General features: G+C 42.2%; 1 protein-coding gene across 1 annotated transcript in view; it reads right to left on the bottom strand.

Annotated features, from left to right (window-relative positions):
• Positions 1-25,543, bottom strand: part of CDH11 (cadherin 11, type 2, OB-cadherin (osteoblast)) — a 193,189-nt gene that overhangs the window by 86,877 nt on the left and 80,769 nt on the right. The window contains exon 2 of the mRNA XM_011987902.1: positions 19,774-19,898. The gene's annotated coding sequence lies outside the window, so the exon portion shown is untranslated. The remainder of the gene's footprint in view (positions 1-19,773; positions 19,899-25,543) is intronic.

Below are 25,543 nucleotides of genomic sequence, written 5' to 3'. Positions count from 1 at the left end.
CAGACCAATCAAGTTTGAGCAAATGATAAATTTTTCCTTTCTCTCTTTTTGCCCCCTGCTGTGAAATGAACTGCCTTAAATAACTGATGAGGTGACAGCAAGCCTGTTAAAGGAAACGTTTGCCCATTAAGTGAAGCTTAATTAAACAGAGCACAGGCTAATCGTTCTTCCATCTAATAAGTGATACACCCTGGTGAACATCATCCTGCTTGCAGGACTTGGTCTAGAAGGCCTGCGATGACACCCCACCAGTAAACTAGGAAAACACACACACACACACACACACACACACACACACACACACACACACACAGATTTTGAGAAATCACAAACCAGTTTGCAAATGGAGCTGTGCACATGCAAATAAAGTTAATCAATTATTAATACTCATCTCCTGGTTATCCTCTCTTTAGATTTATTCAGAACGATGAAGCTACGTTCATTTTCCCCCTTAGATGAACCATTTAAAATTAATGATAAAAGTTTAGCACCAGTGGTCGGGTGTGGTGGCTCATGCCTGTAATCCCAGCACTTTGGGAGGCCGAGATGGGTGGATCACGAGGTCAGAAGATAGAGACCATCCTGGCCAATATGGTAAAACCCCATCTCTACTAAAAATACAAAAATTAGCTGGGCCTGGTGGTGTGCGCCTGTAGTTCCAGCTACTTGGGAGGCTGAGGCAGGAGAACTGCTTGAAACCAGGAGTTGGAGGTTGCAGTGAGCCCAGATCATGCCACAGCACTCCAGCCTGGGCAACAGAGTGAGACTCCATCTCTAAAATAAAACAAAATAAATAAAAAAGCTTAGCGCCAGTACTGCGAGGGTCTATGGACTTGAAGTCCTCCAAGAGTGTGTCATTAATCCATGAAGATGGGGATCATAGGTGTTTTGCTCATTTTCTTATCTCCAGGTGGTGCCACGGTATGAAGCACTTAAGCAGTAGTCAATGAATACTTACGCGAGAAAGACACTTACACTTGGATACATTCCAGGCAATGTAAATCCTAGAAATGTGTTTATGAGCGGTATTATGGAACAGTATTACGGGTTGAATTGTGTCTCCTAAAAAGATGTTGAAGCCCTAACCCCTAGTTTCAGCAAATCTGACATTATTTGGAATTAGGGTCTGTGCAGATGACCAAGTTAAGATGCAGTCATTAGGATGGGTCCTAAGTCTACGTGGCTGATATCTTTACAAAAAGAGGAAATGTAGACACAAGGAGGAGGCCAAGGAAGGCCTGAGTTACCGGAAGCGAGGAGGAAGGCATGCAACCGATTGTCCCTCAGAGCACTCAAAAAGAACCAACTCTGCCAGCACTTTGATTTTGAACATGTAGCCTCCAGAACTGTGAGACCATAAATGCCTGCTGCTTAAGCCATCAATTTGTGGAACTTTGTTTCAGTGGCAACACCTGAAAACTAACACGGATAGAGTGAACTAAGCTAGATGGAAGAACAACCCATTGCCAGGATGCCAGCGACCTCTGTTATCCTGGCCACAGGCCATTTGTATCCTAATAAGTAATGCTGCAGTCATGAGCACTAGGTTCACAGCCGACCTCTGCACTTCCTAATCATGTAGTCTCATTTCAAAACTGTGGGTAATAGTAGAGTACATTTCTCCTTAGGTTGTTGGAAGGATTAAATCAGATAATTCTTGTTGAAGTGCTGAACACTATGTATAGCATGTAGTAAATGCTTAAAGCTTAATGGCATTGGAGTCACTTTTACATTCCTCTGGTTAGTCACCATAACAGGGTGCATGTGGCTGTATCTGGACTGCCCACATAAGATTGGCTGGTAATACAGGGTCCTTGGGGTCCAGATAGGCCCCTCAGCATCTGAGAGACATGGCCAGGAATTCAGGCTGTTCACACTGGCTTTCACAAATGGCCCTCTGCTCCATCCCATCTCCTCATTTCCTCACGTCCTCCTGGATCCTCGAGTTATCAAGAGGAGGCTTTGAAATCTGCAAAGACCTAGTTATGTTGGAACTGACCGAGAGGCCTGAAGATCGGCAGGGCTCATGAGGTAGTGGGAGGCAGGGCTGGGGAACTGCACTGGCAGTGACCTTGCAAGGCTGCTGGGAACCCAGCGAGAGGAGGAACCCTGACTTGTTTCAGTGAGAGGCTCAATTGTGTTCAGTGAGAGGCTCAAGGCAAAAGAAGGAACCCCTGTCAATCAGAGCATCCAGGGTGCTACACTGAGGTGGCTTCCTAATCCCTTGCATTAGGGAGTGGGCCCAGGGCTTGGTGATCATTATCTTATCTACTCTTCACAGCAAGTCAGTCAGGTAGGTATTATTATCTTTATGTTACAAATGAGCGAAGTGAGGTTCAGAAGACCTTTGGTAATTCAGCTCAAAGTAAGTTGCAAAGCACATGAGCAGCTGGTATTCAAGCCCAGTGGAAGTACAGCCTGTCACAGCCAACCATTGTGCCCGGCTGCCTGCTGGCACCCACAGCAGTGCCCCTGCTAGAAAGTCACTCTTAATGGGCGCTTGCTAACATTTGAATCTGATTGAAGACTGCGTTATCAAACCCATCTGCTGACAGTTTATAGCTATATACTTAAAAAGGCATAAATGCTTTTTAAATGCCAGGAGTGTGTGTTCTCAATTTCCCACATTGTTTATGGAATACGTGGAGTAGAGCAATCACAATAATAATTCATACTTTATAGCACTTTATAATTTACAAAGGGCTTTCATGAACATTAGCTCATTTTACACATCAGCCAACAAAAGTAAGGGTTATTATTATCCTCATTTTATTGACGAAGAATGAAAGCATAAGTCATACCTAGTCTTTAGTTTTCAGAGATCCGAGCGAAGATGAAGGCTGCTATCTGAGAGTTGGACTGAGGCTGCCTCAAGAAAGAAAATCTGTTCCCTCAGGAAAAATACAGTTTCCACGTGAGAGTGGACAGGTCCAAAGTCAGCACCAGTCTGGCTTTCTGTCTGCTCAGGGCTTCTTGTCCAGGTAGTCCCAGCTCACTAATGGCAGCCGATGAGGATAGTGGCTTATAATTAGCAGGGGCTTATTTCATGCTGAACCCTATGCTAAGCACTCTACATGCTTTCTTTTATTAATTTGCACACAGCCCTGTGGGTTTTCACTTATATTATTCCCATCTTATAGGTGAAGAAATTGAAGCTCTAAGAGGCTAAATAGCTCACTCAAGGTCATACGACCACTGTGATGATCTTAGAGGTTTCATTTTAACAATTTGACTTTAAGGTGGACTGCATGATTAGTGTAGCCTCTTTAACTATCTTCATTTTTATTTCCTGCTTTACCCCAGAGCCTCTTGATTCTCCCTATGGCTTGATTCAAAGGCTTGGCTTTATTCTGCTCAAGACTCTAGAGGCAATGGATCTGGTACTGTACCTGCTTATATTAATAGGAAGGTGTCTGCCATGTTTCTCTTCCATAGAGACCGTGGTTTGCAATTAAAGAGGTTGACTTTGTGCAAACACCAGAACCCAGGCATTGAAATGTCCTGATGGAGACAGCTTTGAAGTCACAAAAGAAATGCAGACCCCACTACCCCGTTAGGATCATAAATCACTGCTCACCACAACCCATGTAAAGGGGCATGTTCTTCTCCCATTCTGCAGCTATCCTGCCTGTAGGATGTCATTTTGGAAGCTTCATATGTTCTCCTAAGACAGACCTATTGCCATTTCTAAAATGATTCAAAATGCAGACTGCCCCCCGCCCCAACAAAAGAGTTCTAGAGATATTATTAGCCAAGGTGGTATCATAGGTAATTAGAGTCCAGCTCCCAGTGGGAGATACACTTTGAAGACAAGAAATCATTCGGATACTGAGGTCCCAGTCTCTTTGCAAACATCCACCACTTGACTCTCTGCCTGAAATAACTCAGAAAAGAAGAAATTTTGAGATGAGAAGACAAAAGGCAGAAAGAAGATGGCAGGGCAGATGGAGATGTTTCATGCAAGAACTTTGGATGAAAAACGAAACACTGAAAGTAAATATATACTCTAGCCTAAGGTTTCTGTCATTGAGTAAGAGAGAGTGGAGACATTCAAGGGGGCAGATCACACCACATCACTGCAGCCTGCTCTGGGCAACATCACATGAGGGAGGAAACCCAATCGCTCAGGCAGAGGAAGAGCCACCTGAGAGATCTAAGAAGCTCACCTTGGATTTGAAGTTTTAGTTCAGCTTCCATCTTCTGATACCACTTACCAGCTGTGTGGCAGCAAGAAAATAATTCGATCTTTCAGCCTTTGTTTTTGCACTGAAAAATGGAGACAAAATTCCCACCACCCCTACTCTCTCATTGTAGAGGTAGAATGTTAGGCAGATGGCCCTCCAGCACATGCTGTACAATTCTAGCTGTGACCTGGACTCCATCAGTCACTGTGAACCTCTGTCTACACAGTCCTAAGTGTGGAAACACCTGGATATTTGGAACTGTGTAGATTTGCACCTTGCCATCCCCATCACCCTGACTCCTGTTTAGGGAGCCTTCCTATGTGACAGTCATTGGTTTAAGTGCATTAGAAGTAAAACATTCCTCCATTAACACAAAATCCTTCTGGCGTAGACATTGATTATTGGATGATTGTGATAACCACCCTCCTCTCTCCCCTAACAACCCTGCTAGAGTAGCCTCCATCAGAGACACCTGCTTCTGAACTGTTTACTTGGCCCTTGGGATCATCCACATCCCAGCAATAGGGACTCAGGCTGTTCCACTTCCCTGAGGAGACAAGAGTGCCAAGACCTGAGAGAAGAAACCCAAGAGGAGCCTGGGGCTGGGGAGGGATCTGGAAGTCACCAACCACTTGTGACAAACAAGCAAATAGAAACACAGAACAATCACTCGTCCAGCAGGAGGTAGATAAAAGATGAGAAGCCAGACATCCCCATTCCTGTGTCAGGCTGAATCCAAGCCCTCTGATGAGGGGAGAAAGCAAACGCACTCCAAAACTGGCAGGGATGTATTTCAAGAAGTGTTCATTCTCTCTTTCTTTTTTTTTTTTTTTAATAAAAAAAGAATTGTTCTTTTAATTTCTTTAACGCTAACAAAACTCCAAAGAAATGAGGAAAGAAGACATCTGCTGCTTGAGAGAGACTTCCATTTCCTAAGTCCCCCAGTTCCTTTTTACTCCGGGAAGATCTAATTTTATCTAGGCTTCCCCGAATGCAGTCACACAGTGGGGACTGCGGAGATTGGGGCTCTGGCAGGGGGATCACAAGCAGAGCTTTTGTTTTGATCTCACTGCTTAGGTTAATGCATCGTGACTCCTCCACGGGCTGTTTCCCGGGACGTTGCTATCCCACCGTCTGCTAGGGAAGAAAATGTCTTGTGAAAATAAATCACATGCAGCAGTATTTACAAATCCTGAGTCGGATTTCCATCCTGTCCAACAGGATGAGAATTTGACCCATTATTTACACCAGTAAGCTGAGAATGACATCAAAAGCTCTCTCATTATCTCTGCAGGGGAGATAATGAGTTAAGTGCCTTTAATCTAAACATGTGACTTACAATAGAAATGTGTATCTACTCCTTCCACAAAGGAGAAAAGAAACAGCACTTACTTCTATATGTAACAGACAGGACATCTAATTCTAAGCCTTGCTTCTAAATATCCGTGGATCCCATATCTCTATCGTTTCACTCGGAAATTCCTCTTGTCTTGGGGAAATAGGATGCATATCAAAGTCTAGGTAGAGAAAGAGCCCAAAATAGAGATGAAGGCACAGAGAAAACACCTTGGACACTTGGGAAACAAATACAGCATTCTTTATGCAGCCTGCAAAAACAGACTTGGTCTCCTTTCCCTCCATTCCCTTGTTTCCCACCGCACACCTGCCTCTGATCCTATCTCACAGGGATGGTCTAAGAACAGGCGAGAGAAAAGAAGTGAGGACATTCCACAAACTTTAAAATACTCGCAGAGACACATCACTTTATCATTGTTGCCACTCATGTTCTTACAACATCTTAGGATCTGTCTTTTTTGGGCACCAGAAGAATGGGGTGGGAAGCATCTGGATGTGAAAGAGATGAAGTCCAGCCCGATTATTTCCCACCTCTGTGGCTTCTTAGGCAAAGCATGAACTGATTTGACTCTCGGTTTTCTCATCCATAGAATCGGCAAGCGCCCTCTTCCTTGCCATATGAAGCAAGTTCTCAGTTAATGTCACTCTGCCTCATCAATGTGTGTATTCTAATGAATTATAGTTTTCTCACCTGTAATAAAATTCACTGTAATTTAGCAGTGTTGAGTTTGTAGAGTGCTTGAAAATAATGACTTACTGATATATAATTCATATATCATAAAGACCATGCTTTTTATTGACGTATAATATGTTACATATTTATTGGCCATATATGATGTTTTGTTGCATGCATAGAAAGTGTAATAAGCCTTTTAAAGTGTACAGTGTTTGTTGGTATGTTGTAAAGTTGTGCATGTATCACCAACATCTCATTTCAGAACATTTTCATTACTCCCCAAAAGCAACCTCATAGCCATCAGCAGCTACTATTTTTAGAACATATTTTATTAATCAACATCCTGCTATTCTTCAAGGTCTAAGAACTCTTCTCTAAAGTCCACAATGAGTTTTCTCTCTAACTTACAGTCAGAACCAAAGTGCTGGGCAATTGTCTAACCCATTGCAGTTCCTGGATTGACACCTGACATCTTCCTGGCCTTCCCAAACAGATGGTATGTTCTTGGAAAGCAACAACCATGTTTTCCTTATTTTCTTTCTCCTCCAGCATCTCAGCTCATGGCTGAACATACAAGTAGGAACACACATGGGTACCAACTGACTGGCCAATCGCCACCTCTTCCAAAGACCAGCATGTTTGTCATCTGTCTGCTACTCTGAATTCTGATGTCTCCACAAGCTGTGAAGAATAATCATGGAACATGATCATTCTCTCCATAGTATGTGCTGTTAATTTTTCATCTTAATGAACTGTCCAGTCGAGTTTAGCAACGGGAATGGTGATAAAAGCACAATAAAAAATGTCTTATGCCTTGATACTGTCAGAAACCTTTTCCCTACAACATCCACACGTAATTGAAATAAAATATCTCAATGGCTACAAACACCATTTGTCAAGAATAAAGTGGAGTAAGTGCTATTTCAAAAATTCATACTAACAGGCTTCATAAACATAGATTATTGGAACGTTCTTCTGATTGATATCTACTCAAGCATTTTAAGCACATGGCTTTTATTCTCTGCATTTGCTTGAGTGAAACCACTTTGGGTACTGAGCTACATGTCAGCCGCAATTTTCCAGAGTATTACAGATGCACGGCCTTTCCTGCTGGGAGATGGGTCAGGCAAGCCGGAGCAGCCCCAAAAGGTCCATGTTAATGCATAGACAGGAAAACCATTATGCAGCTGTTGGCTTCCCCAGAGTGGAGTGCTCCAGGCAATGACGCCCCTCGAATCTGAGTGATGGTCCAGGAGGAACTCAGAGAGAGAGATATCTGAAGATTCTGCTCATCCCAGCAGTGTGGAGGAGCCCAAGCTCCAGGCTTCTGTCCCAAACATACCAACCATTGCATTTCTGTCAACTCATTAGGGAAATGCTTAATAATTGGTTATTGGTGTAGTCATATTGGTTTAGTCATTAATTCAAGAAATGTTTACAGCGTGCTACTAGTATGGATGGCATTGCCCTTGGCATCCAGGACATAGGGGTGGATATGGCTGAGCAACTCTCAAACTTCATGGGGCTTAGAATCTCATAGGGAAAACAGAAAATATAAAAATCAGCCATGAAATGAAATCGACATGATATTTGCTAATTGTGATTACTACTGCGAAGAATTAGACAGAATGAGGAAGTGTCCAATGACTGCAGGGTGGGTGGAGGATATAGCTTCAGAGGTTGTGAAGTCAGGAAAGGCCTCTCAAAAGGGGGCATTTAAGCTGAATCCTAAAAGATGAGAAAGAGCCAGGTGTGTGAGGAGACTTCCAAGACCTGGTGTTAGAAAGGGCTGGGTCTGCTCAAGGGGCAGCAATTGTCCAATGCAGCTGAGCAGATGGGCAAAGAGAGAGGTAGGGAGTGACTGTCTCAAGGAAAGCATTGGCAGCAAAATTTGGGTCTGGATTTTATTCCAGTTAAAACAGGATGTCAATAAATAGTTTAAAATAAGAACTGTAGAGAATTGCAAGAAAACCCCCACTTCACTCCTCCCTTGGACCTTATTCCAACCTGCTACAAATTAAATCTTGACCTGTCTCCCCTCTGTCTGATATTTTTCATTCAACTTCTGATCCTGACAGTGATTCCCACTGGCTTTCTCCTCTGCACCTGAATCCTCCCTCTCCAAATCTATTGTGGACAGACATTCCAGCCCCTATTCTCCTGTCTATCCCAAGTTCCTTGCAGCCCCAACTTCACTCTGGGTCCTCCTCTAATAGGGTGGGAAAGCATTTCAGACACTGCTACTGATTTCCTGGAAGCAATGTTTACTCTGCAAAGCAATCAGCAGGGCTCAGGTGATGGGAGGCTTCTCTTGCTACTCCAGGTAAATGCTGAGGTGACCAGAATGCTCTGAAAGACGCATAATTTTACTGCAGAAACAGGATTAATATCTGCCTTCAGAGTAAAAGTAATTTAAGTTCCCTGCAACCAGAGGTCCTTTTCTGTCTTGTTCACCATAGTATCTTGGTACCTAGCACAGTGTTTAGCATCCCATGAATAAGCATTCAGTGAAAACAATGGAGGAACAAATGAATCTTGTGTATTCATGCACAGACACAGGAAGGCTTGTTGCAAAATAAAGTTTGTCATAGGTTGGATCATCTGGGATACTGATTCTGAGATGGAGTTAAGTGTGGGGATATTTACTAGGGGGTACCCTTTGGAATAACACTTGGAGAAGAAAAGGGAGGGGAAGCAGAAGCAGACATAAAGAGAAGATGTGTGATGCAGCCCAGCAACAGCCTCAGACCACCCTGCATGGTCATCTGGGCTAAGGATCGTCCTTCAAAATAATCCCAAGAAAGCTGAGATGGCCAGCCTTCTACTGATCAGCCCTCCAATGTGAGTTGCCCTGGGAAAGAGCATGACTTTGGCTGAGGTGAAAGCTGCAAGTGAGGTCATCTGCCAAGAGCATTCCCAGTAGCTGAGACCACCAGACCTTCAGTGAACTGGGGAACTGGGTGGTGCATTGCAGTGTTCAGTGCAGAAGCAATTCTACCCATGTTGGGATTTCCTGTTTCTTACAGTTCTTGATGCTTCCAAAATAGTAAAGGGAATGAAGCGATCTCTGCCTTAATTTAGGTTTCTTGTCCTGTGGTTTGATAGAACATTGACATTGGTCTTGGAGGCAGGGGAGGAGTAGAATCCTGGCTCTGCCACATATTACGTGTGACTCAGGGCAGGGGACAACTCTGTTTTCTAGGCTCTGCTTAATCTCTTTGGGCCTCATTTTATTCTTCTGTGGAATGGGGTAGCTAATGTTCATCTCAAGAAATCAAAGTGGATAATGCACAAGGAAGCTCTGTGCAGTTTAAAGGGCTGTGCAGAAAAAGGGAGGGGAGGATCCTGTCCCTTTTGAAAACGGATGAGGAGCATTAGCCTAAGAGGGAGTGTCTGCCAAAGCTCTCAGCAGTGGAAGGCAGGTGGATGGAGACCATGCTTTCGTTCCTGTGAAAGCCTGTTCACCACGCATGAGTATGCACTCCACACACTGCGATAGATGGCACGGTATTACACAGTCACTCTATTCTCAAGGATTTAACAAACTTGAAGACAACTAATTGGCAATGTGGCAACCCAGGAACATCAGTGTGGCTGCTCCATTAGGAACAGTAGGCACAGTGCCCACAACACTTTTAGAGGATGCACAGCAATGTTTTAATTTCTTTTAAAATCAGAAGAAAACAATGACCTTTTAGGGTAGAATGCTATGTTCCTCTTTAAACCAAAATGGTCAGAAACTGTAATTTTTAATTTTTTTAATGGAAAAGGGAGCTCATGAAGATACATGTACCCAGGACCCGTGGAAGTGATCGACACTGAGGAATCAAGGCACTCTCTACACAGAAGTAAAAAGTGACAAACTATCTCACAGGGTTTAGGAGCCCCTGCTGGAGGAGAAGATGCTTCTCTGCACACTCGGACAAATGGGGGCAGAGAAGAAAAATGTGAGCAAGGGAGTCGAGGTGTCAAACATCACAATGCGTTCAGGGCTACCAGCAGCACAATATGGACAGAGTTAAATGGGAGGGAGGGGAAGGGGGGCTTCTGGGAGTGGGGCCTGGATCAAGTCAGTCTTAGAATCCAGGCAAAGGACTTAGCAATTTATTCTGAGAGGGACTGCAAGCTTCTGAAGCTTGGGTTTTATACTGAAGCAACTTGATACAATTTGGATTTAGAGAAATAATGCTGCGGCTCAGTGGAGAAGGATTGGGGAAGAGAGAACAGAGCCGGACATGCTCCCATGAGTCTGAGCTCCAGCCACCCTGGTGGGGCCTTGTGTGGGCACCGGTTCCATCCCACACTGTGTCGGGGCTGGCACGGCAGGGACGCGGGCTCCGGCAGAAACCAGTGGCTAGCTGAAACTACACAAAGGCCTTTCCTTTCCCTGCCCAAAGAATGATGTAAATGGTTCGGGGCAATGAATCACCGTCCTCCTAGGTCCATCTTTCAAGTGGAAATTCTGAAAAGTGGTTGGGAGTGTTAAGAGGTCCAAAATAGTATGTTATAGACAGAAATGTGATACTTCAGGAAACTTGCTAGACATTCATTTACAGAGGTATCTTCTCACAAGTCCTTGCAAGAATGTGACCAAGTTTTTAAAAATTTGTTTCCCTCAAAAGTGTGTGTATATATATATACATATATGAACTGTTGCTATGGCAGCCTAACAGCTTTTGGAATGGTGCTTAAATTGTAAAAGAACCCCTAGAAAAGATAAACTTACTAGCCCCGCCACAAATTTTCTAAAGCTTCCAAATGGTAGCATCTGCCAGGTGTCTGGCTACAGTCTTCTAGATCCTCAGCAGACACATGTAATTGGTGGCAGATTTTAGTATGGCTCGTTCCCTTTACTTCCCTGATTTCTTTAATTGCCTTGAGCTCTGAGTCCCCCACTGCACACAGGATAATTTGGGTTAGTAGCCAGGAAAGGAAATGGTAATTCTGTGGCTCAAGAATCACGTAGGGCCAGAGAGTACAGGCGGGGTCAGTAAATGGGTGTTTAATGTATGAATTAATTAACGAATGGCCAAGAAGTAAGTCCTTGGAGATTCCACACCACCACTCTCAGGTTCAATTGCTTTCTTTGACTGAGACTATTTGTCTGTCACCCAGTAGATCCTAGGGACCTAGTCTGCAAGCAACATGCACACGTCTTGGCCTAGAGCATAAAAGAGTACCAAGGAGGCTTTCAGGAATTATTTGACGAGTTAGTGAATGAATGTATGAATGAATACCAGAAAACAATCCTCTTAAGCCTAGGGCACATGACTACAAAATCGTAAGACACTGCCTTACTAAGTTACTTCCTGCTTGTCATGCTGTTCAAAGTCCCTCTCACTTTGAGTACAGACTATCCCTTGCCATGTAACGCAGGGAGGAAATGCACAGGTAACCTGAGCAATGCTCAGGCGCTTTGATCTTTCAAAGGAGAGAATCCTACACCAGCCTTTGAGATGCTGTGTTGACTCTGACAAGCTGAACAGAAGAGCTAATGCTGTCTATATGGTTGGTTGTCGGAAGTGAAGTGATTAGATTTCAACTGGATTGCCTGTGACCATCCTGGACCACAGGGCCTGGAAGGCAAGTGCAGAGAGCACACTCGCCTACCCAAGAAGCACTTGCTGAGCACTTGAGGAGGCAGAGAGAATCCTTTCCCAAAGATCAAGTGGCCCAAAGAGGGGCACCTCCAGCCATCTCCATCCTAGGAATGGATCCCCATCCTGGGGGTGGATTTGCTGCTTGTGGGCATCTCAGGGAAACTGACAATGAGAGGAACACATTATCGATTTCGAGAACATCTTACGTTATCTCACTAAATCAGTGCTGGGGAGAGGAACTGCATTCCGGTCTCCAGGTAACTGACATCCAAGCCGTACCTTAATTAGGGATTAAATTCATAAAATCATTGCATAGAACATGGCAAAATGATTTTTTAAAATTCAGTGTCTCCAGATGAAGTGTTCATAAGAATTTACTGTGTTATTTGGGCAACTTTTCTGTAGATTTGGATAGTTTTAAAACTTAAAAGGTTTTAAATCAAATGAGTGCAAGTAAAACAAAGGAAAAAGCTTAATAAATTTTTCCTTTGAAAATCAAGGCGGCTGGGCGCAGTGACTCAGGCTTGTAATTCCAGCACTTTGGGAGGCGAGGCTGGCAGATCACTTGAGGCCAGCAGCTCGAGACCAGCCTGGCCGATGTAGCAAAACCCCATCTCTACTAACAATACAGAAAATTAACCAGCTGTGGTGGCACACGCCTATAGTCCCAGTTACTCTGGAGGCTGAGGCATGAAAATCACTTGAACCTCAGAGACAGAAGTTACAGTGAGCCAAGATTGCACCACTGCACTCCAACCTGGGTGACAAAGTGAGACTCTGTCTCAAAAAAATAAATAAAATAAAATAAATAAATCAAAGTATAAAACAGTGTTTACAGCTGCGTGTGATCTATGTATACAAATGTGGGAGGAAGTAGCTATATGGATGTGTGTGTTTGTAACTGCCCAGAAACTGTCTGGAAGTCACACAGAAAACTGACAATAGTGGCTTCCAGGGAATGAAATTGAAGGCCTAGAGTATAGGAATTGAAGAAGACTTAATTCTCTGTAGACTCTTTTTCACCTTTTATTTGTTTGTTTATTTATTTATTTATTTAGAGATGGAGTCTTGCTCTGTCACCAGGCTGGAGTGCAGTGGTGCTATCTCAGCTCACTGCAACTTCCGCCTCCTGGGTTCAAGAGATTCTTCTGCCCCAGCCTCCCAAGTAGCTGGGACTACAGGTGTGCACCACCATGCTCAGCTAATTTTTATATTTTTAGTAGAGACGGGATTTCACCATGTTGGCCAGGATTGTCTTGATCTCTTGACCTTGTGATCCGCCCGTCTTAGCCTCCCTAAGTGATGGGATTACAGGCGTGAGCCACCAGGCCCGGCCTCACCTTATAAATTTTAACCATCTTTATCTATTTTAACCATCTTAACTATTTAAATGTATCTATCTAAGGATACATAAAAATGAAAACAAATATGTCATGAGACATCCCACCCAGTAATGACAAATACTGACATAACAACTGCTGTACTGTTCCCTTTGCCTGGAAAATCCTTCCTGGTCTTCTCCAGATAAATTCCTACTCATGATCAAGTCTAAACACAGAGGTCACCTCCTCACTGAAGCTCTGCCTGATTTCCTCCAGCGAAGTCAGCCCCTCTGTGTTCTCACAGATCCAGGGAGCTGTCTAAAAGGAACTCTGTACCATGATTATTTGTTTGCCAGCCTAGCTCCATCACAAGAAGAGGGGTTCTTTGGAAGCAATGGTACAGTTTCATTGTTGTATTGATACACATGATTTATTATTGTATCATCAGCACCTAGTCCAAGGCCTAACATAGGGATGGTTCTCAAGATGACTGATGAGTGAACACATCCAGAGTCTTTTCTCCTCTTGCCATTTTTACCCCTCACTCACTGGATACATTCAGTTGCATCCTGTTGCATTAGCCAGAACCAGCTAAGTCTCCTTTAAAACTCAAGTGGAGACTAGAATGTGAAGAAAGGGGAATGCGTATACACTGTTAGTATGAATGCAGATTAATACAACCTCCATGAAAACAGTGTGGAGATTTCACAAAGAACTGAAAATAGAGCTACCTTTCAGCCCAGCAATCCCACTACTGGGTATCTACTTAAGGGAAAAGAAATCATTATATCAAAAAAGAACCTGCACTCATGCGTCTATTACAACACTATTCACAATAGCAAAGTCATGGAATCAACCTCAGTGCCCATCAAAAAATGACAGGATGACGAAAATGTGGTGTACGTATGTGTGTATATATATGTGTGTATGTGTGTGTATATATACATATATGTGTGCATAAAATGTGGTATGTATGTGTGTATATATACATATATGTGTGCATAAAATGTATGTATGTGTGTATATATACATATATGTGTGCATAAAATGTGGTATATATGTATGTTTATGTATGTGCATATATACACGCATGTATATATACATATATGTGCATATATACACACATATATGTACATGTGCTTGCATATACATATACGCACATATGTATGTATATACATATATACACATAAAGAATGCATGTGTGTATACGTGTGTGTATATATTCCACATATATGTGTGTATAGAGAGAATGTATGCATGTGTATATATACACACATATATACATATATACACATACACATGTGTGCATATATGTATACATGTGTGTATATACGTCTATATATGTATATATAGACATATATGTATTTGTGTATATATGTGTATCTGTACACACATACATCCTCTCTATACACACATATATATGTAGAATATACATACACACACACATATATAGACACACACTATGTTCTTTTTTATGGCTGTATAGTATATTATGAAATACTACACAGCCAGGCTGAGGCAGGAGAATGGCGTGAACCCAGGAGGCGGAGCTTGCAGTGAGCTGAGATCCGGCAACTGCACTCCAGCCTGGGCTACAGAGCGAGACTCCGTCTCAAAATAAATAAATAAATAAATAAAATAAAATAAAAATGAAATACTACACAGCCACAAAGAATACTACACGGTCATAAAAAAAGAATGAAACCATGTCTTTTGCAGCAACATAGATGAAGCTGGAGGCTATTATCCTAAGTGAAAAAACTCATAAACACAAAATCCAATACTACATATCCTTAGTTATGAGTGGGAACTAAATAGGGGGTACACATAGATATAAAGATGGCAATAATAGACACTGGGGACTCCAAAAAGGGAGGAGGAGGGCTGAAAAATTACTTATTGGGTATAATGTTCATTAATTTGGTGATGGGTGTACTAGAAGCCCAAACCTCACCATTATGCAAAATGCCCATACAACCAACATGTACATGTATCCCCGAATCTATTATTGAAAAAAAAAAAAAAAAAAAAAACCTCAAGTAGAGATTTAGGACATTGCCATACCAAAATAACTGTAATAGTAATTGCCCTCCAACTCCCTCCCATCCCAGCTTGGTTAAGACTGTAAGTCAAGGTACAAAAGAATTGGAAGGGACATTGATCAATAGGAGGCACTACACTGCTGTGCTTAGAGTGGAGACCCTGTCTCTACCCCTTGCTTATCAGGGGTCCTCAGCAAGTTTTTTAACCTCTCTAAACCTCAGTATCCTCATCTATGAAAGAATCATGACCCCTGCACATAGCAGCCAAAGTCTTGGTGACGTCAAACAAGATAATAAATGTAAAGCACATAGCACAGTGTCTGGTACAAGGGCATGCTCAGAAAATTCAAAGTCATTGACCCCTTTGCCCATCACTAGCTAAATAAAGCAAGATCAAAGAACCACAACTTTAGTTGAGGTTTTTCCTTTAGTAATGATTTTGTGCAGGGACTGGATGTTCAGGTGGCCTACCACATAAGGGCTTCATGTAATCATTAGTTGATTGTGGTGATGACAGTCACATTGTACACACTGAAGAGCTGCAATGTGTAGGCAACAAGTGACCTAAGTGTCTGTTTATGATTCTGATGACACCAGATAGAGACAGATAGTTGGCTTCCTTCTCCACAGTGGCCTACATCCCAAAATAGGAAATATGCATTCACAGACAGAACCAGCAGCACAGGGGGTTAGGAAGCAGACTGCTAACACTTCAAGCTGTCAGGGACAATGCAGAGCCCGGTGCGTTCTGCAGCAGGGGTGAGTTGCCCCCAAAGCAGCTTTCCGGGATTCATTCCTATGCAAATGAAAGATAATTGGGTGACCTGAGACCAGCAATTCCTGCTGGTTATTACTCAGCAGGATGCCAATGTGTGTACACTTCTCTTGAGCAAAGGGCAAATCTCTTCCACTTCTCCAAGATGTTAATTTCTAGGCCCCTGTGCTCTACTGAAAACCCAGCAAGGTCACAGGGCTTAGAAGCCTTATCCTGTAGCTGCCCGGATAATTCCTCCTCTGCTCCGAGAAGGTTCTTAAGTAAGACACGTGTGCTAGAAATGGAAGCTCAAGCTCCAGTGGATTTCACTGTAAGTTAACTAGAGTGTCGATCCTGTGAACCCATGCCACATTTGTTTGAAGTCTCTCTCCGTCTTTCCTTCCCACTTGAATTTTGACTGCCATATGTAGTTACCTGACTGTAAACTCCTTGAGGAAAGAGGAAGTGCCCTTTCATCTCCGCCTGTATTTGTGGCATGTCATAGGTGCCTGTTCAAGAAAACCTGGCATCTTGACCTGATTGGGAATCAAGAATCTGAGTCTCAGCTAAAGTCATTGGTTAGTTTTGTTCTTCAAAATCCTTACAGTGCGATCAAGAACAAGTCCTTTCCTCCACCAGGCACAGAATTCTCTTCCATCAAGAAGAAGCTTATCCTGAAAAATCAAAGGGTTGTTCTAGTTGCATTCCTGCTGTTTTATGTTTTGCTTTGTTTTATGAAGGTTTCATGCCACCAACATTGGAGTAATTTACCTTCCTCTCTTTGGAATAAAAGCTTTGCAGAACTCTTCAAAATAGACTGTTCTTAATTTCCAGGTTAAAAAAAAAAACTAACAGATTTCCTAGACATGAAATTAAATTCAAGTACTTTCTATTTACCTTCTGACTCTGATTCATGCATACATCATTCTAATTGCCCCTATTATCTAGAAAAATAGAAAATGTCACTTGCACATCTTCTTGAGGAATGCAAAGGGCCAATGAAATGAAGAGGCCCATTTGGCTCAGCAGAAATGAGATGATCATCATTTACAGACATACCCACAGGAGGGATGCACGTCCTCTGCTGAGCCAGGCTTCGGAGCAAATGAGTGCAAAATAAGCAAATGCCAGAGAAGTCAGTTATACAATTTCCAAATCATTCTGGTGCGTTTGTAGGGAAGTGCCATTTTGCCTCTAGGATAAGTGTTCTCATTCATTGGTTTATTCCCTTAACAGATATTGACCAGATCATGAGAGAAAGAGGTGGGGACTCTTCACACTGAAATTTTTTTCCCAAAACAGGCCCACATTAACACAACAGTGTAAAATGCCTGAGAAATTATCAGAAATTTAGAGTTCCCTGTCACAGAGGACTACCATCTATTTAACAACAGCTTGTGTGGGCTGCAAGAAAAGCCCCTGGCCTTATGTGGAGATAATGGTTTTTGCCCAAAATATGGGAGATTCATTCAGGAGAAAGGCAGACAAGGAGAGTGGTAAAAGACACAAACTCTAGCTAAAGTTAGACTTCCCATAAATACAAATTCCAAGGATAAAAGTTACAGCACTATGGCCATAGACAAGTTATTTATCTTCCCTAATTTGCTTTGGCTCTGTGCCCCCACCCAAATCTCATCTCAATTTGTAATTTCCATGTGTCGCAGGAGGAACCTGTAATTCCGAAGTGTGGAGGGAGGGAGATGATTGGATCATGAGGCAGTTTCCTCCGTGCTGTTCTTGTGATACTGAGTGAGTTCTCACAAGATCTGACAGTTTTATAAGGAGCTCTCCTCCCTTCACACGTGCTTCTCTTCTCTCTTCTGCCACCTTGTGAAGAAGATGCTTACCTCTCCTTCCGCCATGATTCTAAGTTTCCTAAGGCCTCACCAGCCATGCAGAACTGTGAGTCAATTAAACCACTTTCATTTATAAATCACCAGTCTCAGGGAAGTTCTTTATGGCAGTGTAAAAACAGACTAATACATTCTTCAAGATTGAGTTTTCTCATTTATAAAACATTTGACATTAATAATACCTACCACATAAGGCTTTTGGAAGGATTAAGGGGAGACATACCTTTAACATCCTTAGGAACCTGACATATAGTAAGCATGAAAAACCTGTTAGCTGCTGTTATTATGACTTTTCTCCGAGTAGTCACCGTAGTCCACCTTCCTCACATCTAATTAAAAATATACCGAGGGCCCCTATTCATTTGCTTAATAAATACTTACTAATTGCATACTTTGGCCCAGATACAGTACTTGCAACTGGGAGCACAGTGGTCCCAAATAAGTCCTGTCCTCAAAAATCTCCAGGTCTAGCTGGGAAGACAGACAACTAAATAGACAATTACAGTCCAATGTGGAAATCACTGTAAATGGCGTAATCCCTGGCTGCTAAAGTATTGTCTAGGTAATCTTAGCCTATTAGAAATAGCTCCTTAGTGATAGTGAAGTCCAAGCTAAGATATAAAATGTCTTAAGAGTGCTTATGAGGTGAGAGAGATTATGAGGTTTTGGGGAAATAATGGCTGTGCCCCATGAGGAGGTCCTAGAGTGGATGTATATAATACAGGCAAGGTAGAGAGGGAATAGCAGCTGAGAGATGAATCTGGACGGCAAAACAGTGGCCCTTCTCATTAAAGGATCCTAGAAACTTGTTAAGAAAAGCTTATTTCTATCATCGAAAGGGAATAAGTGGGAAAGTAACATAATGTGAGGATTTAAGAACATTGTTCAGGATATATATAGATCATGGATCACAATTGAGCTGATGAGGGAGAAATAACCCTGGAGGCAAAAAGACTTATTAGGTGACAATTTCAGTAACATTGGAGAAAAAGAGTTTGACTTGCATTTGAACAGTGGCAATAGGGATAGTGAGAAACAAAACTACTTCAGAGATAGACAAAGAATAGAATGAATAGGAATCAAGAGGAATTAACTGCTATTGGGGGTGAGGGGTTGAGAGGCTTAAAGTATTCTGCCCATGTTTCTACTCTGGGTGAATTTTGATACTATTACAGGAATGTGGGGCCCAGGAAAAACCTGGATTTAACATACGTGTTTAAGGCACCACTGGACATCCACATGGAGATGAGTCGTAGGCACTTGGATAAGGAGGTCTAGATTCCCCAAGAGTGGAAAGTCACGCTGGTAGAATTAATTCTTAAATTTCTATCTGGATATTTAGATGTCTCCTATGAATATTGCTCCAGTTATCACCGAGCAGATGGAGAAGGTAAATGGATTCACAGAATCCTAAAATGTAAGAACTGTTAGAAATCCTAGGTCTAGCCACCCTGGCAGCCCAGTAAATGGCTCATTAATCTCATAGCCCAGACAGTGAATGGCAGAGCTGGATCTGGGAGTAGAAACCAGGCCTCCTGGCTCATGATCGAGGGCCCTGTCATTTGAAATCTAAAAGGTTCAGCCTCCTAGCAATCTCATTTCCTTGTGGGATATAAGCTACTTTGTTCCCATTTTAAGACTTATTTTCAAAAGAAAAGGAGAAAAAAGCAACATGGCAATCATCTCAGTTGGCCTGTTTAGCCGAGTCCTTGCTAAAGAATTATAATTCCTTTAGTTCCTTCTTTCTCCTCCAGATCTTACTACTACTAGCACATAATAGGTGTTCAATAAAGAGAATCCAATAACATTAACACTGAATAATCACATTCCTCACTACTGAAAAAGGTAGGCCTTTCTCTCCCTCTCAGATTCTACTTTCAGCTTTAGTGAAGTTCCAAATCAAGCCACATTTGAGAGACAGACATAATCTCCATCTTGACATACATAGTAACATGTGAATTGTTCAGTAATGTTAGTCCAGCTTACCTTCTTCACCCATTGGTCACTTGCTGCCAATTTCTGTAACACACTCCACCCATCTGATTGGTCACTCAACAAAGGACAACAGGAAGGAATGTCACAGGGCCGCCGAGCCGAAAACACAGTGATTTCTGCAAAAAGTGAAAGGATCATTAGTAACCTCGTGGTAGCATGAATTGACAAAGTGATACAATATTATACACAGTTGCATATGACAGACTTTTCTCTTAGAAGATGACAATCCAGGTGTGCAAAGAGAGAGATAAACCAATTACTAAAATTATGTGAAAAGTGGGAAAAACTTATCACGGATTTATAAATACCACTGGATAGTGTGATTAACCATATATGCATTTGGTACTATGATGACAATGATAAAGCAATTCTACAGACAACTTCTTATAACATGCCGGGTAACTCACATACATTTGCTCTTGCATGAAGAACAAGCTGATGGGGGAAGGTATGAATACTTAGAGCCCATTTCTGATAGAACCTATGTTCCAAAGCCAAAGCAATGTCTTCCTTCCTAAAGTGAGAAGCACTGTTCTGGTGTTGACAGATCCTCATGAACAACAGGCTCAAAGACGAAGAGTAGCAATAGCGGTGGTGGTTGTAGGAGATGCTCTCCCCACTCCAGCAGACCAGAGCACTGGGCTGACAGGGTTGCAACTCTTTTCAAGATTGCATTTCCCCCGCCCACAACACCACATTTTAGACTTTCTGTGTGGGGGCTGTGTTCTGCTTGGATTCTGGTCTGATTCATCTTCATATCTCCCAAAATGTCTAACACATTTCCTAGCCCAGAGCATCTGTTCAATGCATATTTGTTGAGTGAATAAAGAAACGAATATGGAGTGTCTAAACAGCTGTCATCTTTAAAAACTGAGGCACTGAACCAAGGAAGGTGCCAGCTGGCATAGCTTCACTAACACAACAGCATAAAGGAGTTCTTGAATGTCCTTCATCTCTAGGCTTCTACCTTCTAGGATCAACTCAGCCTGAATTAGGGGCTTAAACAGCTTATTTCTTTGACTTGACTTCATTTCTTTCCAAATTTCTTTCCTTGTCTGATATTGCTTCCATCTAATAATCCTACACAAAGCCTTCTCCAAAACAACAGACAAGCAAACAAAAGCCCTTTTTAGTGAAGGGTTGTGAATGGACCTTAGATCTACTAAATTTTTTTCATAGAGCCTGGTTTTGGTGACTGTAGCAAGATGAACAATAAAGCTGTCCTCTTGTGTGCTATTTATCCAAATGTCAGGACAGAGTAACACTGGAGTTATTCCCGGAGGCACAGGGAGTCATGGAGGAAATGCTACACGCAGCAGTTCACGCAATGCATAACAAATGAGGAAGGACCCTGCTTGTCAACCATGTTACATGCTGCAGCCAGTCTCCAAAATTGCCCCACAATAACCCAGACCCTCTGATAGGCATGCCCTTGTGCAGTCTCCTTCTATGGGACTCTGAGGTGGCTCTGCATAACAATGAAACAGCAGAACTGACACTATGTGAACCATGAGAGAGGGGCTTCCACCCTGGTCGGTCCAAAAGGCAAAGCATTGAACCAAAGAAAATTACTATTGAGCCTTAAGATTCACTGGTATTTGTCTTTTTATATAAACTTGCTTGGAACCCATCACTACTTTCTTTTTTCCAATTTCTCCTTTTTAGAAAGGGAATGCCTATCCTACACCTGTCCCACCACTGTATTTTGGAAGCATGTAATTTATCTTATTTCATAGGTTCACAGCTGCAGACAAATGTTGCCCCAGGATGAACAGCACTTTGAATCTCATCCATACTGATTGTGTCTCAGGATGAATAGTATTCAGAGTCTCACTCATACTTATTTAGATGAGAATTTGGACTTTAGACCTCAGAATTTATGCTGAATCAAGTTAAGATGTTGGAGGTTGCTGGTATAGAATGAATGTATTTTGCATGCAAGAAGGACATGAATTTTGCAGGATCAGCAGTAGAATGTTATGGGCTGAATGTTTTTGTTCGCCAAAATTCACATGTTAAAGCACTAACCCACAATGTGATAGTATTCAGAGGTGGGGCCTATGGGAGGTAATTAGGTTTAGATGACGTCATGAGGGATTGTTCTTCTAAGAAAAGGAAAAGAAAGCAGAGCTCTCTCTTTGTTTCTGCCATGTGAAGACACGGTGAGAGGACTGTTGTCTGCAAGCCATGAAGAAGATCCTCACCAGGAACCGAACCTACTGGTTTCCAGGACTTTGAAAAATTAAGATCTGTGGTTTAAACCAGCCCATCTGTGATATTTTGTTATAGCAGCGTAAGTGGACTAATACAGAAACCCTGTAGCTTATCTTGTGCTTTTTGAACGCTTGCTCTAGGAGAAGTTGACTGCCATGTCAAAAGTTCAAATACTTGATATTACTGTGCTATGAGAAAGCTCCAGACCACCAGGTGGAGAAGCTGTGTGGATGGAGAGGGAGGTGTCAATCCATTTCCAGCTCTTTCAGCCTTCCAAGTGAGGTGCCAGACAGGGGGCTAAAGTTGTCATCTTGGATACCTAATCCATTCAAATCTTCCTGTAACTCCAGCCATCTGACTACATGGCAGGAAATAACAAGTAAGAATACCTAAATGGATTCAGTCAACCGAGAGAACTGTAAGAGATAGTAGTAAGTTGTTGCTATATGCCACTAAATATTAGGATGTCATGTTACTCAGCAATAGATAACTGGAATGTTATAAACAGGGATGGAAAAGATATTTGCCATGTATCTCACCAATGAATTACCCTTAACCACATATAACCATCCTGGGTATTATGAACGCCATCTCACCCTACAACACAAAAAGGTAAGACTCTTGCTGAAAGTGTTCAGCCAATAATACCCCGGGTATGGTTGGAATCCAGCAGTGCTGACTTCATAGCCCATGTACCTTCTGTTTTCCTTCTCTAGTCTTCTGTTAATAATGCAGCTGTTACTGTGGCCAGCATGTTTAGAAAGGCTGACTTCTCAAATCTATAAAACACTTATTGAACTCCCCACTGTGTCTTGCATTCTTTACCTCCCTTCAAAATGTTTCCTATAGAAATCCTTTCTCCAAAAGCCTGTGCAGTCAATCAAAAAAGCTTTGGAAGAAAAGCAAAAATAGACGGTGAATTGTCTATGAATTCTAATCACTGCAAACATTAGAAAAAGAGGGACTGTGGATTCTGTGAAAAATTTTGGTATACAATTATATCATGTTTCTTAGAAAAAAAAAATGAACATACAAAATCCAAGTTGTTCTTTATGCTTTTAGCGTAGTTGATGGAGCTAAGACGGCTTTGCGGGCTATAGCGGGTTGTCTGTTTCTGCATTCTCTGCACTGGCCTTCATGGCTGGAATGTTCATTTTCCTTCATCTTCCCCACAGCTCATGACTTTCCCAGACTTGGGATCATGTGTTCCCCTCTGAGCCAGGAAACTACACTCCAGTCTTGGTGCACCCACTTCCTATCTACTCTCAGGACTTCTCTCTGCCATCTTCCCAGCTCTGCACACCATCATGAGCCGTCTTCAAGTACAGTGCCATTGTCATCTATCAGCCCTTCCATCACTGCGGTTGGCTGCCCACAGCACTAAGCCTCTTAGGGGCTCAGACAGTACATGCCATATACTATTTCAGAGAGAATAGAAATCAGGAAAAAGAACACCGTGAAGCCCGAGTGCATAAAGTAGAATGAAGGACATACTCGGTAAGCATACCAAAATCAAGGAAGATAGTCAGGGGCAGATGCAGCTGTGACTGTAGCAGCTCCCTTTTGCTGAGCTCTGATTGTGTGGAAGGCTCAGTACGTGAAGAGCCGTATCCTTCCTTTTGCCGCTTTCCCTCTCTTAGGATCTCCGTTAAAATGGAAAGAGTTGCCAATGAAGGGAGCAGCATAGCCCAAGGAGATAGAGTTTCTCCATTTTACAGATGAAGAAACTGAGGCTGAATGGCATATGCCCAAGTGCATAGAGCAAGGAAGTAGTATAACTGGGCTGGATCAATAAATCCACTCCTTTTTCTCCAGGTTTAAGAACCCACCGGGAGGCCCACTCCCCAGGGCAAAGCATGCCTATTCCCGTGGTGTGTGACTACAGATAATTTCTACTTTTTGGTAAAAACACAATGGAAAGGCCAGCTGCAGTGGCTCTTGCCTGTAATCCCAGCAGTTTGGGAGGCTGAGGCAGGAGGATCACATGAGCTCAGGAGTTCAAGACTAGCCTGGGCAATATGGCGAAACATATATATACATATATACACACACATATACATATATATACACATATATACACACATACACACACACACACACACACACACACACATATATATCGTTTGAGCCTCGGGGGTCGAGGCTGCAGTGAGCCAAGATCACGCCATTGTACTCCAGCCTGGGTGACAAAGTGAGACCTTGTCTCAAAAACAAAACAACACAAAACAAACAAACAAAAAAACACCACAATGGGAAATTTCAGATATTTTGGAACATAGTTGATTAAAGCAAACTATAATTAAATGTTTATATATTATTCTTGTATAAACAAGTGAAATATCAGGTTTTTAAAACTTTTCTTTGGCGAAGAAGTTGAACAATGGCCATCCACTTTTCTGGTGGTCTAGAAATACCAATTTGCTTTGTTGATGTTGCTCTGTGCAGGCAGGAGAAGGGGCCACACGTATGCAGCCATCCCTGGGAGTCTGCAGATGGGGGCTTCTTCCTTTTTCGGGCATCATATGTTTCTGACATTGTTGAAGGGATGATTAAACTCAATTAATAATCTCCATTGGGTGTTTTTCTTTCCTGTTATTGCAAAGTTCCAAAACCATATGGTAAATCATATTTCATAAGATAGGATTGTAGATCACAATTTTTTTTGTAAAAATAATGAGAGAAGCAGGAAGCTATTGCATGTGAGAGAACAAGACTTAAAATCAAGTTTTTCCTCCTCCAAGCTAGTTTGAGTTTGGGCAAGCAAGAACTTTCTGAGCCTCAGTTTCCTCACTGTAAAATGGGGATAATAACAATTATTTTGTAGAATGATTGTGGAGAATAATCATAATACATGCAACACTTCACTTATACACTCAAAAATCAACAGCTGTGATTATGAAAAGATATATTGTGCTTCTATGATTAAACAGTTTACCTTTTACTGTATATTTGCTATTCAAAAACCCCTATAATAGATGCATAAGCATTTATACAGAACTAATATTGACATGTGCATAAATATTAACATGCAATCTTACCACATGTAATTAATATTTATCTATAAGCATTTTGCATATTTTTTTTCAGATGAGGAATCTGAGTCTCAAAGAAATTTAGAGACCCCTCAAAGTTCCTGGACTCAGCTTAGACCTCTGCTCCCACTGTGTGGTTAAGGGATACCAGCTGCCCTCTGCTCATCCCTTCCTGCAAAATCTTCAAGGCTGGCTCCTTACTGCCTGCACAGAGGATGATGCCCAGCATCTATCTGTAATTAGAAGAAAGCATCCATAAAGAGTTTCTGAGCTCCAAATGGATTTGACACAGTGGCCTTTTAAATCAAACTCTTACTACGATTATCTTCATTTCTATTTAGTAGTTTTTCTAAGTAAGCTATGCTTTTAGAGGCACCTAATGAAAAGTGACAACCTTCACCATTTTCCAAAGCGCCGATGGATGGGCGTAGAGGGAGTCCATTGTCACCATGGTAATTACTGCACAATACCTGACGGCCAATGGACGGTCAGGAGGCTCAGGCAGCCGCTGAATC

This window comes from Mandrillus leucophaeus, unplaced genomic scaffold, assembly GCF_000951045.1.
Source record: "Mandrillus leucophaeus isolate KB7577 unplaced genomic scaffold, Mleu.le_1.0 Scaffold319, whole genome shotgun sequence".
Taxonomy (NCBI): Eukaryota; Metazoa; Chordata; class Mammalia; order Primates; family Cercopithecidae; genus Mandrillus; species Mandrillus leucophaeus.
Note: the sequence above shows the minus strand (reverse complement) of the source record. Positions and strands in the feature narration are given on the sequence as shown.